This window comes from Camarhynchus parvulus, chromosome 8, assembly GCF_901933205.1.
Source record: "Camarhynchus parvulus chromosome 8, STF_HiC, whole genome shotgun sequence".
Classification (NCBI taxonomy): Eukaryota; Metazoa; Chordata; class Aves; order Passeriformes; family Thraupidae; genus Camarhynchus; species Camarhynchus parvulus.
Genome location: NC_044578.1, coordinates 24,279,275 through 24,293,973, shown reverse-complemented (window position 1 = coordinate 24,293,973; position 14,699 = coordinate 24,279,275).

The window sequence follows — 14,699 nt, the reverse complement described above, 5'->3', positions numbered from 1 at the left end:
CCTGCATGTCCAGCCAAAATCTTAACCTTCCCATCCCTAATCACAAAGTCATAGGATCATGGAATGATTTAGATCTTCTTGTTCCACCCCCCTGTACTGTCTGCAGACACAAGGATGGAATTGCTCTGTTCTCTGTTCAGATGTCGTGGGCCACAGCCAGTGCTGAGGAAACTCCTTTGGACTCAAGCTGGGCCCTGGACTTTTCCTGATCTCCAACAAAAGCATCTTTAAGGTGAAGTTTATTTTGCTCTGGCATTACGCATCCTGAGTGGCCTCAGGATGAGTAAGGAGCGGACGTGTGGAGCCACATTCACCCAGAGCTGGAATCCCCTTTTGCCCCCACCCCACCAGAGCAAACAGGAGCTCATTTCCATCTCCTTTGTGTTCTTGGGAAGCAAGGAAACCTCTCAGCTTGAGCCCATGGAAGTTTTCAGACAAATCTGTCTTTTGTTGGAATGTAATACTTTGGAGAAAAGCCAAATTCAACTAAAGTGTCCTTGGGAAGTGTTTCTCAGGTCTAGCAAGGAATGTGTTGGTCAAAACACAGCTGAGGCCTTCCCGCTCCCCTCCATCTGCCAGAGAGAGCAGAGGTTTAACCTCTCCTGGGCCAGTGCTTGGGATGAGCTTTTGTGACACCTTAGTCCTCCAGGTAAGTATATTAACTCCCAATAAAATCACCGTTGCACGGTCACTCTTTCCCCATCAATACCTTTCTTTCATTTAAAAACCCCACAACTTTAAGTTTCTATTTCTCTTCCATCATAAAATAGGAACGTTTTTGTAGGATGACAGATCTTCTGCTTACCATTAGTCCTGGAGCAGAGTTCATTGGCCCAGTTGGCAGGGAGAGCATCGCCTGGGCAGTGTATTCCCAGAACCACAATGCTGTAAAAGGAAACAAAAGGCTAAAATATGATTGCACCACATGGATCATATTTCTTCAATTATCATAGAAAAAAAAAAGATGTTTAACATGGTATGTATAAGCTGTTTGGGGTTTGAAAGCCTAAGGAAAATTAAGATATTTAATGCGGCTCTCAAATGAACTGGGACAAGGAGAAAGGTTTGAAAATTCCCCCTATATGCAAAGTGGAACCATTGTCAAGCGCAAAAAGTCATGCTAGAGCACAGCAAAACTGCCTCTGGGAAGCAACCCAAATTAATTTAAATTGGGTAGGGAAAACCCTACCTATTTGTTTGTTCTGACTCTGATGTCAGCCTGTGAAGGCGTGTGAAGATAGAGACACCAACCCGTTCATACTTTCAAGCCCTACGTGGCACATCTGACGCACTCCGGGAGGGCAGGACGTGAGGGGTGCACGCTCTGCTATGGCACCAAGGCTCCCTCCTCCTCTCCCTTCCCAGAGCCTGGTGCAGAACAGAGCCCTGGAATGCTGGGGGGATGCAGCCAATCATAGGCCCAACCCTGGAGTCACGAAGCAGAGCCTGGTCACAGAGTGGTCCCTGCACAGGGAGTGAGGCAGTCTGTGGTCTGACAGGAAAGGGAGATTTGGGCTGCCTGTGGGGTCAGAAGAGATCCCAGAGTTACGAGACCCTTGGGAATATTAACCAAACCCAGCCCTTTTTGTGATGCCTTGGTCCTTGGGGTTCCCACCACAGGGCAGTGGGTGCTGGGAACAGCACAGTGGGAGGGTCACCCCAGCACGTCCCAAGTGTGAAGAAACCCCTGGCATCTTCTGTGCACTTCTCAAAGGACACCGCTAAAGGGCACCAAGTTGAGCACATCACCCAGGGGTTCATGAACAACAGGAAAGTGGGGGAGAAAGAAAGTGGGGGAGAAAAGAGCCCTACAGGTGCCTAAAGTCAGCAGGGCTGACCTCGGGTGTCCTGGCAGCAAGACTGGCGGTCCAACTGCTGTGGAGCTTTAAATTTAATTATTTGGAGTTTGACTACTGCTCCAAAAGCCCAGACAAAGGAGGCACATCCTGGATGAGGGCAGAAGAGCTCCCTGCTCCCTCCTGCCATTCCCAGTGTTTCCCTACTCCCCTCTCCTCTAGCAGGGCTCTCTGCAGGCACAAAGACCTGGAGAAATTTCCTGGAAAGGCTGTGCTGATCAGATACACATTTTAATGGCCAGCATTCCCTGCTTGGCTCAGTGCCTTTGGAAGAGCTCCACGAGCTCAGTTGGTTGAGTAGACCCGTAACCACAGTGTGGGGATGAACCCCAGAACTCTTGGTTGGGCATGTTCTAGAAGAAGGATATGGGAAAGGGCATCGCATTGAGAACTGCTCCACAACTGCAGGAGAAACATCTCAGCAGCCTTTCCTTAAGGGTCTCAAGCATCAGCCCTGTGTCATCAGTTCTTCCACCTTTTCAATGCATGCAGTGCTCCATTAATTATCCTTGTTCATATTCTCATGGTGTCCAGAGGCCTCCATGGACAGCAGCTCTTGTGGTCCAGAAACAAAAAGTATCAACACAGACCTTCATATGAAGGGCTTCCTTTTCAGGAAGACACAACTCAGCAGAGAAACAAAGCATCCAAACTGTGGTGGCTTTCCTTGTGTAGGAAAAAAAATTACAAGGAGGCAGAATATGGAGCAAAGGAAGAAGAGGAACAGGAGTGATGAAGAGAAAGCAAAGAAAAAAGGGAAAAAAGGAGCTGCTGAGAGCAAAGGAATGAGGGCAATGGAGGAAGGGGACGGCTCTGGGAAGGAATAAGCAGCAGAGGCATTTGAGAGTGGGCAAACAGTCACTGAGCAGGAACGGTCAGCAGTGGACATCACACCATGTCCACACTGCCAGCTGGAAAAGACCATCAGGAAAGGGGGCAGAAAGGGCTGACAGGTATGACATGGACATTCAACTGTCCCCCAGGAGCTACAGCTGCCTGCAAGGACAGCCCCCTTGGGCCGGCTCACCCGGCACATCTGCAGGGCCATTGTGGAGCTTCCCGCCCTCACTTCACCACCTCTGCTTTCCAGCTCTTCCTTGCTATTTTCTTTTCCTTTCCCTTTTACAGAACAGCCCTTGGTTCTGGTGGCTCTCCCAGAGAGATTTGTCTGTCAGAGCCAGCACGGCTCCTTTTGACAAATCCCAGGAATTTCTTCCCCCTGAGGAAGGAGGCAAACCCACGGCCCACCTCCTGTCTGATCCTTCTCCGGTTGCTTTGCAAAGACAACTGAGCTGTGAGTCAGAAGACAAAAAAAAGTCTTTTCTCCCCAGTATAGTCAGTGGACAGAGCTGTGCACCTACAGAGGATGATTCAGACCAACTTGGCTGTGTAAAACTATACAATTTTTGGAAAATTTTCTGAAATCATCTGAAATTGTAAAGCTCCCTAAGGCTGCCTAAATCATCTGTGACTTACACTAAAGCAGAGGGAGAAATATCGACTGGGGCACTTGGTAGTGACAGAATACGATGAAAATGTCATGGTTCCTCCTTACATTACATCAAATTACATCAAAGCTGTACTTCTATGAGCTTTTTGGGTCCCTTCCAACTCAGGATATTCTGGAATTCTATGATTCTACATAATATGGAATTGTAACTTTCCTGGCTTTTAGAGAGATTTGTATGTATAAAATAACCAAAAAAGATAAAAATTATGAAGGCAGAAACTGTTTATGTGCTCTCATGCTGTCACTCATGCCAGGAGAAAGTACCCAGAGTGAAATACTTTATGGGGCAAATAAAAAAGAGGAGCATAATCACCTCATTGCAAGCTAGAAGTAGTGAGAGAATCCCAATAAACTTGAAATCGCTGCAGTTTGCAGCCAAAATGCTACGAGAGCGAGGTTAGAAGGACCTTGTGAAAGGCTTAAAGAGCCAGGATTTGTATCACAGTGCTTGGAAAGCTTCTCGCAGCCCCATCCCTCTTTGTCCAGCTCCAGAGGAGTGGCGTAACTCCACTCTTGTTCCAGCACTTTGGAACAGCACCAATGATTTCTTTTGTTGCCTTTTTTTTTTTTCAATTCCTGGGCTGTGACATCGCTTGGCGCTGGTTGGTGAAGAAGTGTGAGTTCCTGGGGAAGGCAGGGATGCAGCCGGATGGGTTTTCCATGCGCTGCTCTGCTCAGTGACGTGGTGCTAGCGCAGCACACCCAGACTCAGCTCACACTCCACACAAGGATTTTCCTTCCGCCCAAGAAAATGAAAGCCTGTACTGACCCCACCTGATCGTAGCTGCCTGGCAAAATGTGATTTATCTGGTTTACTTTTACCCATTATCACCTCACCTGAAGTACTGTAAATGAGGAGTGCAGTAACGCTATGTATCATGGAGAGTATGGACATGTTATAAACTCAATTTAAATCCAAACAAAGGACTGCTAACAATGCCACCTGAAAGGTTTCTGAGAGCAGCGGATTATGTGTATAATGTAATTACACATGTAAATGTCATCCATTGCTCCTGACCTGTTTTGAGTCAATGGATTGCGTGCATCAATAGCCGGAATTAAGAGAAGCTTCACCTTCACGACTGATTTCTCTGCCTGCTGTGAATCATCAACCCCAAATCTTTCTTTGACCAGAAGCAGACAGCAGGGCTGTCCAGCAGACAGCTTAGGTGTGCGTAAGCAAGTTTAGCACAATGAGGCAAGTCTGGATCCAAAGCCTGAAGCCTGTTCAAACATTCCTTCTCTCATTCCTGATGGAAAACCTTATTTCACCAGTATTAGTGCAGCATCTGTGTGTTCATCTCACAGGCTGAAATGAAATAATCTATAACTGCTTCTCCATGAGCTTAAATCCCTAAAGGAAATACCAAGGACTGGCTAACTTTTGAAACTGATGATAGAGGAGAAAAATGCCTTTCAGGATCATCAGGAGAAGTCGTTAGAGACCTGAGGTAATTTGCTCCCAGGCACCAGGACACGTGTGCAGTTGTCGAGGTTCCTTGTCTTCATGAACATTGTCTACGTGAAGAAATGCTCCCAGGACAGAACAATCCTTCAGGGCAAAGTTTTGGCAACAGAATTAATTTTCCTAATCAGTTTTGCCTTGCATGTCTGGCAGAAATATGACAAAAAACTCCAGTCGTCACCTGAGGAGACCCAATCTCAATGTTGGCTGCTGGCCAACCTGCAGATGTAGACAAAGATCTGTGTGGAAGACAAGTACTATGGACCAAGTCATGCCAGGACCTGAGACACTTGGATATATAGATTAGATTAGATTAGATTAACTCAGTTGGTCAGAGCATGGTGCTGATAGCACCAAGGTTTTGAAGTAGATCTGTGCAGCCATTCACTGAAGAGTTGGACTTGATAATCCTTGTGGGTCCCTTCCAACTCAGAATATTTGTGATAATAGTGGGAACTGTGCCGTTCTGTGATTATCTATTATCTATTTAGTATATATTATATTTTTGGAAGAGAGCTGGTGGGAGAAACTGGCTTCTAGGAAAACCCAATCTGGAAGTGACCTCAGGAAGTCCCTGGTCCAACCTGTAGCTCAAAGCAGGTCACCTCTGGGGCCAGCCCAGAGCTTCACCCATGACGCAGACATGAGCAGGTGGCATTTGGAAGGTGACTGGCAGTGGAGTAGTCACTGCTTCTCCTGACCCAGCTTGAGGCCTATTCAGCTGACCTGATGCAATTCTAAAACAAAAGGCTGACATTTTCCAAACAACTTGTAAAGCTGCACGACATTTTGGTGTAATGGCAAAGCCCAAATCATGTAATAACTAGTTGGATTAAAGGAAGAAGGGCCATTCATTGATTAATAACAACAAATAAATGTAAGTCAGTATGGTCACCCTTACGCTATGGGCCTGGGCTGGGAGCACAAGACAAACCCTGAAAATAAGAGTTGCTGCCATAGATAGAGGACAAATTTAAGTATCTGCAGCCTCAGCTACTCTGGCCTCCTAAAAGCTTTTTCCAAGGCAGTGACCTGAGCACTGACACCAGCACCACACCAGTGCCATGCAGGGATTTCCTTCTGCAAGGACACTTCTCTGCTTCTGTCCAAACAGCTCCTGCTTGGATGAGAGCAGCCTCAAGACTATATTCCAAGGAAATTCCATTTATGCCACCACGTTATTGCAGAACCCACATTAGCTCATACAAAACTTTCATAAATCCATATTTTTAAGGGCTTAGCATCTTCACAAAAGTATTGTTCATGCTGGTAGGCTATAAAACGGTGCAATAACCTGCCAAGGGAAATTTCGGGAAATTTCTCATCTGAGTCATCTCCATCAAGGGCATGAAATAGAGAAAACCTTTGAAACAAATTACTGGTTCCTGAGTTGGACACCTCACCACACACACACCAGTGAAGTAAGATCTTTCACATCACTTGCTTTTGTTTCTCTGTTGTTGTCCACACTACCAACTCATTCCTGTTGCATGGTCGAGAAAAAAACCTATCACGCTGTTGTGGTTTAACATAGCTTGGTTTTTAGTTAAAGAGAAAATCCATCAGTTAGGAAGTGATTCTCCACGAGGCCTGCTAACAGCTCCCTCAGATCCAACAGAACCAATCAGCTGGCTGGTTCTGAATATTGACACATGGTTAAACCATTTAAGAAAGCTGGAGACATCTATGTGAAAATGCATGTAAGAATGAACAAACCCTGGGAAGCTCTCTCTTGCTTCCAGCCTTTGACCAGGTAACTGGGCACTGGCCGGGCTGGCCCTGCATGGCCTGTGAGGCCTGGTGGGGCTGGGTTGGGCTCTGCTGGGGCACTGGCCTCTTCCTGGAGGGCCTACCGGGCTCCATCCTGAGCAGCTGGGGCCCCTTCCTGGAGAGCCTGCTGGTCCCTGTCCTGCTGGAGCAGCTGGGGCCCCTTCCCAGAGAGCCTGCCGGGCTCCATCCTGGTGGAGGAGATGGGGCCCCTTCCCAGAGAGCCTGCTAGGCCCTGTCCTGGTGGAGGAGATGGGGCACATTCCTGGAGAGCCTGTCAGGCCGTGTCCTTGTGGAGGAGTTGAGGCCCCTTCAAGGAGAGCCTGCCAGGCCCTGTCCTGGTGGAGCAGCTCTGGCCCCTTCCCAGCAGAGCCTGCTGGTCCTTTTATTCCTGGCAATGCCACTGGGCCATGCCACCTGGGGCCATCCCAATGCCAGGAGCTACCATGCAGCCAGGACCAGTGCTGGGAATGGTGCCATGGCTGATGCTGGAGGCGGCCCTCAGGCTGGGAGCAGCCACATGGCCTGGACTTGTTGGCCAAAATTGGTGCAGCCGGGGCAGCACCATGTGCCTGTGGCTATCTTGGCATGGCTCACAATGCACTTTGCTCAGCTGCTTTTAGCCAGCCGTGCTGCAGACAGAAGGACAAAAGCAGTGTTATCAGCTTTTCTTTTTTTTGGCGCCCTACACAAAGAGAAGGCATGGGGTGGTGCTGGCAGCCAGCGCGACTCGCACAGTGTCAGCGCAGACCATGGCGAGTGATTTCCCTGATACAGAGCCTGGATGAGATCAACCTTTCAGCAGAACTCTGTAAAAACTGTTTCAATTGTTAAAGCTTGAGAACAAATGAACCTACGAACACCAGGTTGCTCCAAACCTTTTTCAACCCGGCCTAGAACACTTCCAGGGATGGGGCAGTCACAGCTTCTTAATTAATTAATTAACTAATTCAATTCTCTGCATCTGAGGAGCTAATAAATATGTGCCTAGAAGTGTATGAAAACATATGAAACATCTGTCTAAGGGCCACATACTCAAAAACTGTAGGAACTAGAATCAAAGATTTATTCCCTCTAGAGAGGGAAGGCAACAAAGCGCAGAAAATTCTTTAATCCTTTAATCTGTTCGGTGCTCGAGCACCTCCTTCTTATCCAGGCTTCATTTCCTTACAATGGAAATCAAACTGTTGGCCACCAAGCAGCAGCACAGGCCTGTTACTTCCTGAGAAGGAACTCAGCAAAGCCATGGACCAATATCTTGTGTTCTCCTCAGGTTTTGATGTTTACCAGGTGGCTCACACTGCAGGTATGTAAACATGGATTAATGCATTAGATGAGAATGTATACAAATAAATGAGTCTATGTCACTATTTCCCCTTAAACTTGGCATGTAAATGTCACCATGGTCACAGCAAAAATGTCCAGGGATCTGCCCAGGCCTGCAGAATATCAACAGCATCATACAATGAGATCAGAGTTAAACTCAGCCTTCTAGAATAAACACTTTTAAAACTTCTTTTCATGTGTAAGCAAAGTTTCTTAGGCTTCTTCACTTCTATAAACATTCATGGCAGATCTAAATACTCTCACCTGGTAATTTCTGATTCAGTAGCACCACTTACAAGAGAACATTCATCCAAATACCATCTTGATTATTTGACAGGGTTAATAGCCGGGTGAGAAGCTGAAGACACAGTAGCTGAAGCTGTAGCTGGAGCTGAAGATCCCCCAGTACAATGAGAAAGCAGAAATTCAAGTGTCACAATGTGCTTTTAGGTCTAAAGAGAGAAGGAAATCTCTGCCTTGAGACATTTTGTCTGTTCAAAACTGAAAGCAAGTTCTTACAAAAATAGGAAGTCTGGTCTGGGGATGTGGAAGTTCATGGCAGCCTGGTCTACACTGAGGTCCAGACTGAGGAGGGAGGACACAGAGCTGGGAGCAGGGACAGTCTGCAAAGAAAGGGACTGGGACATATGGCCCAGGCATGCTGGGGTACCATCAGGAAAGCCACAGCTCAATGGATTGGGTCAAGGGCAGCAAGAAGAGTTTTCTAAACCTACATGGGCAGTATAGCTGGACAAGGAAAACGTGTCTGAGTGGGGCAGAGGACTTAGTGACTGTTGATGCAGGTGTGAATGAGGGACTCTGTCTACTTTGCATCACTGTTCACCAGGAAGGTCTCCAGGCTCCAGAGCTTAGATATGGGGCTCAAGGAAGAGGGGATCCACCTGTGCTGGAAGGGAGTTGACTCAGGGTCTCTCAAGGAACCTTCTCCCTTAAAGTCCATGGGATCTGAATGGGTGGCATTTAGTGGTGGCCAGAGTGCTGGCTGAAGTCCTTGCAAGACCTGTCCATCACCTCTGAAAGTCATGGAGATCTGGGAAGGGCCCAGGGGATGGACAAGGCAAATGTCGTTCCCAGGGTCTGTTCCCTGCAAAAAGATAAAGGAAGGTGAGCAAAGTAAATTATATAATGGAGTCCCAGAATGGTTTGGGTTGGAAAGGACCTTAAAAAACTCATGCAGTTCTACCCTTTCCATGGGCAGGAACACCTCCTACCATCCCAGGTTGCTCCAAACCCCATCCAAACTGGCCTCGGACACTTCCAGGGATCCAGGGACAGCCACAGCTTCTTTGACCACCTTGTACCAAGGCCTCACCACCCTCACAGGGAGCAATTCCTTCCATGTATTGAACTCAAATTTCCCCTCAGTCAATTTGAACACATTCAAAGATTCAAACAGACCTGAAACTTCTCCCACTATTTCACAATTTTCTTAAGCAATGACTGTAAAAAGCACTGTAAAAAGTTGCAATGAGAAGAATGAATTTTACTTTAATTTCGTTGCCTGCAGCAATTGCGTGTTATGTTGCAATTGATTTCACTCTGTAATGCTTCCTGTTACAGTAGCTGGTGTAAATCAACCCTGTTTTGTTTATAACATGCATAAAAACATTCTTCATACATAAAAATTCCCCAAGCAGCATTGAAAACAGGTGGATTTCATTTAATCCCTTGACCAGTCACTGACAACAATTAAACTGGCCATAAAAAAAAAGTAAATAAAAAATACTTTGGCCATCCATGGTTTAAGGAATCTGTTTTCATTTACATCCTGCCTGGGGCAAGGGGAAAAATATTTAATTCAAGTGATTTTCCTTTAAGGCTTTAGCAAGGACAATAGGGATTATGCAATGCAGCCTATGAATGTGCAGCCTCCTTAAAACAAACCGTGCAGAGTTTTGAAAAGAAACATAGAGGGAAAAAGGAGTGTTGTCTTAAGAAGGAAAAGTTCCTATAATTCCTATTGCCTGGCTCAGAGAGGGAAGTCACTTCCATAAAGCAGATCCTCTTCTCACCTCAACTCCCAACCATCTGTGAGCTCACCAGGGCCTGGCTGGAATTGTCTTTGGGGGGTTTCTTGCTATTGCTGGTCAAACACAGAACATTTTAGTGTAGTTTTAGTTTTGTTGGAATCTATTCACTCTGCGTAAGAGACAAGCAGAGTAACAGCAGTGCCTTTGAGGCCCAGACCTCAGATGTGTTTGAGGCCCAGTCCTCAGATGGGTTTGAGGCTCTCCATGCTGAACAGGATTATCAGCTCAGGAATTGATTAGGATCAGGCATTACAGTGGCCATTTGGACACGAGGGCTGACCATCACTGCTCATTCCAGGCAGGAGGAAGGTACAATGTGCTCCCAGGGCCAGTTCCATCCATGGAGGCTCTCAAGACACAGCTGCTGCCAGCCCTGAGTGACCTGGTCTGACCCAGAGCTGACCTGCTTTGAGGGAGGTTGGACAGGGACCTCCTGAAGTCACCTCCAGGCCAAGAGATCCTGTGACCCCATGGCATGGACAGTGCCCCGTGTGCATCCATCACTCAGCCCTCACAGTGTGTCACCAATCCTTGACACAACTGACTTCCTGCACTTGTGCAAAGCTATTTCCCTGCAGGATACATGATCCAGGAGCAGGATCTTTGGGCTGACCACAGCAGCAGCTTCCTCACGCTTACACAACCGGTGATTTACGAGGAGTTACGCACCGTCCATCCTTTCAGCTTCCACGAATGAAACCCCGGGTTTCATGGATTTACAGCCCTCTCCCATGACCAAACAAGGGCACTGGTTGGATGTGTTAACCTATGCTGCAATACCTAGTGCTGGTCACACAGTTATTAGTGGTCTGTTAATTGTACATCCATTTTCTGTGCAATTAAGGAAAAAAATAGCTGTATAAAGGTCAGATCTTGCTTTTCAGCTCCAATCCAAACAGTGACCCACATTTCCATTGCTATAACTAGCTTTGTACATGAACAGGATCTGGGAAACCCTTAAAGCCCATGGAGAAAAAAAATGCTGAAACTGCAATTCAAAAAATTCCTCCGGTCTCTAAGAGTAGAAGCAGCAGTCCTGTGTTGACCATTTCCAGAAATCCCATGTCAGGGACATTACCTGGTCTCAACACATCCAGTGATAACTTCCAGGTTACTCTGCTCCTTTAGCCCTCATGGTTTGCTGATAGACATTGGCTTTGCAATAGCTAAATCCATGGAGACAAAAGTAAATATTTTGGTTCAATGCTTGAGGAATCCTCATTTTCTGCACACCATGCTAAACTCTGGCACCAGTATATAGATCCCTTACAGCACCATGAGAGGGAAGGAATTGCAGTCACTGGATTCCTGCAGCAATGTGTATGTGGAAAGGTCATATGATCCATCTCAGCAGCAAACAGCAGAGGCATTTTTGACCAACAGAAGCAAAAGCCTGGAGAAATCTGCCCCAAAGAGTGACATGGGTGTCTGAGACATTAGGTTGGCTCCAGCAGGTGTTGGAAAAGTGTTTGCACTCACTGAGCTCCTTCACCTGCTGCAGACACATTTTGTGAAGGGCTGCCCACATTACAGCCACAAGTATCGTGGGGGCCCAGACACTCTTGCATCCTTTTTCTTTGCTAGGAAAAGCTCCCTTGAGTGAGGCTGTAGGCTCAGAACAGACAGACCAGAAGAACTTGATGAAACTTGATTCCAGCTCCACCACGGCTCACGAGCTCTCATATCAAGCCCACATGGCGTTGTTATCAAGCTCAAGTTACTCAGGAGAACAAGCTATTCACTGAACTGGTTTGTATCACACTCCTCACTCTGCCTTTCCACTCAGATCTTTTCTGTAAAGTGCTGGAAGTGTTTCCTCGTTGATGAACTTGCTGTTCTGAACCCAGCAATTGCACTTCTTTGGCTTTTGTGAGACTTTGATAAGATGGAAGGATTTCATAAACTCCAAATCTCTCCCTTCATATGACTTAGTAAGGTCAGTGGATAAGGTTGTTCCTAGAGGCATTAAAGGTTCTCCTTCCCTAATATCTGCATTTCAATCAAGTTATTCATATCAAGTGTTGAACTTGCACAGTGAGTTCTACACACCAGTAAAACTGCAATAAACCATTTCCTCTGGCTCTCTCCTGAGCCAGAGCAATCAGTGTAGGGAAATGCAAGTGATTTGGATCTTTTGAGCAGTTTTTGTACCTGTTTGCTGGTGCTTGACAAATACATTAATGTTTGACCAAGACCGTGTCACTTAAATTTTTCTAATATTTCATATAGAAAGAATCAGAATAGGCCGGTTTTATTATGAAAATCTCTGTTTCTTAATGCAAGTTAGGGCCAGCTTTTAAATATCCCCTACTGTGAATCTGGATATAAAGGAGCCAACCAGCCCTCTGAAAGGAAATCACTAGATGACCGAGAGTGTTTGAAGTCCCCCAGCCCTCCCATGGCAAATACCATTTGCCATTGCACAGAGTTAACATATTCTCTTCATCCAGCAGGTTATGGGAAGCAACAGCAAGTATCTGCCCATTTCCTGTGTCTGGGACTGTGGGACAGGCAAGGGAAAGCTTCCCCAAATCACCCAGCTGATGCAAATTTTAGTGGGATTTTAGAAGAAGGGCGGAAGCTCCATTCATCATCCCTGCTCCCTTCAAACAGGAGTTAAAGGTAGTATTTTAATTATTCGGGGAAATATAAACAGTTCCTGGACAGACTGGCTGCATGAGAGCAGTGACCAGGAAAAAGGGGAAGCCCTGAGTTTCCTGGAAAGGGTTTTTTAGCCAGCCAAGGGGCTGATGCAAGACGCCTGAACCTTGCACACATTGCCAGTGCACAATCACTGATCTGCCAAGCTCTCCTCTGTGCCTGCACACCCATAGGGGCACTTCCTGGGCTGCCTGGGCGTTCCAAGCCTTCTGACTCCCAGTGAGGAGAGAAAACAGCTGTTTTTATTCACTTTAACATGCTGTGTGGGGAGAGGGGTCAGGAGTGTAGGGGCTGTCAGGCTTAGCTGGGCAGGGAGCACCATGGTGAGGCAAAGGGAACAGCACTGACACCAACCAGCCTGGAGAGAGGAGACAGGGGGCTCACTGGGGGCTTCAGCTCCTCCCTGGGACTGGGACAGGACTCAGGGGATGGCTGGAGCTGTGCCAGGGAGGTTTAGGTTGGAGCTCAGGGAAAGGTTCTTCCCCAGAGGGTGCTGGGCACTGCCCAGGCTCCCCAGGGAATGGGCACAGCCCCAAGGCTGCCAGAGCTCCAGGAGGGTTTGGACAACGCTCCCAGGGATGCACAGGGTGAGATTGTTGGGGTGTCTGGACAGGGCCAGGAGCTGGATCCATGATCCTGGTGGGTCCCTTTCCTCTCAGGATATTCTGTTACTCCACGACTGTGAATATCACTTACATATGGTCCATGTCACAGCATCCATGTCTAACAAACACAGAGGCCTCCAGGAGGGTATCCTAGATGGATCCTGGCAGAAAAAGGCACAGACTAACATAGGACATAGGGAGACTCACCTGGAGAGCTGTTTTTGACACAAATCCTCAGATCAACCTCCTACAGAACCCTTAAAGTTGAAATTATCACATATTTCCTGGAAAAGCAAACACCAAGACATGTTACAAAGGTTATTTGATGGGTGAGACTTCCCAGAAAAATCTCCTTTACCTTGTGTTTGAGAGATCACTGATGGAAAGCAGGTCCCAAGGACAAGCCTGCTGGACACCCATGCATGGCTGAGCTTGCCTCCCAGGCAGTGACCCTATGGCCCAGCTGGCCACAGCAGGAGCTGCTGTGCTGAGACCCTGGATGCATCCTGGAAATTTTCCATGCTTCAGAGAATCGTCCCCCGAAGGCTGATGCAGCTGAAGTGGTGCTTTTTGTGCATCAATCAACATGAAGCCTTTGGCACTGGCTCAGTGGAAGTTACCAAGAGGAGATGAGCTGATCCCCTTCCTCTCCCACTGGAAACAGGAATCTCCAAACTGCTCATCCCCTTGTACGGGCAGCACAGGAGCAGCCCTTGCTGGGAATATGAAGTTCCACCCTTTTTCCCTAATTTGCAAACACTTTTCACAAGGAGAAAAATTCTTGCACATGACTGTCACCACAAAACCTCATGTGAGATACTGATGTCACAATCCTCGAGTGTAACCCCAGATTCCTGGAAGTTTGCTGTAAATACCATGGTGGGGGCATGGATACACCTTGGCTGACGTGTTGTCAAGGAGAAGGGGAAAACCACTGTCTGCAAGTGGAGGATAATTGTTGGGAGCTGCTGCAGTTCATGCAAATATTTTCCAATAAGAAGGTCCCTTTATAAGAAGGGTCTTTAAAAACCTTCATTGAGGCTGAACTCTGAAACAGAAATTATGCTGTGGTGTGTTGTTTGGGCTGCTGCCCTCCTGGTAACATTTAATCTAAAAACTAGATAAAGAATTTTCAAAATCAAGATGTGATCTGGAGCCAGGCTGGAGAGCTGGGGGTGTCCAGGCTGGAGAAGAGTCCAGGGAGACCTTAGTGCCAGGACAAGGGGGAATGGCTTCCCACTGCCAGAGGGCAGGGGTGGATGGAATATTGGGAGGGAATTGCTCCCTGTGAGGGTGGGCAGGCCCTGGCACAGGGTGCCCAGAGAAGCTGTGGCTGTTCCTGGATCCCTGGAATTGTCCAAGGCCAGGCTGGACAGGGCTTGGAGCAACCTGGGATAGTGGAAGGTGTCCCTGCCCATGGCAGAGGGTGGCATTGGATTAGTTTTTAGATCTTTCCAA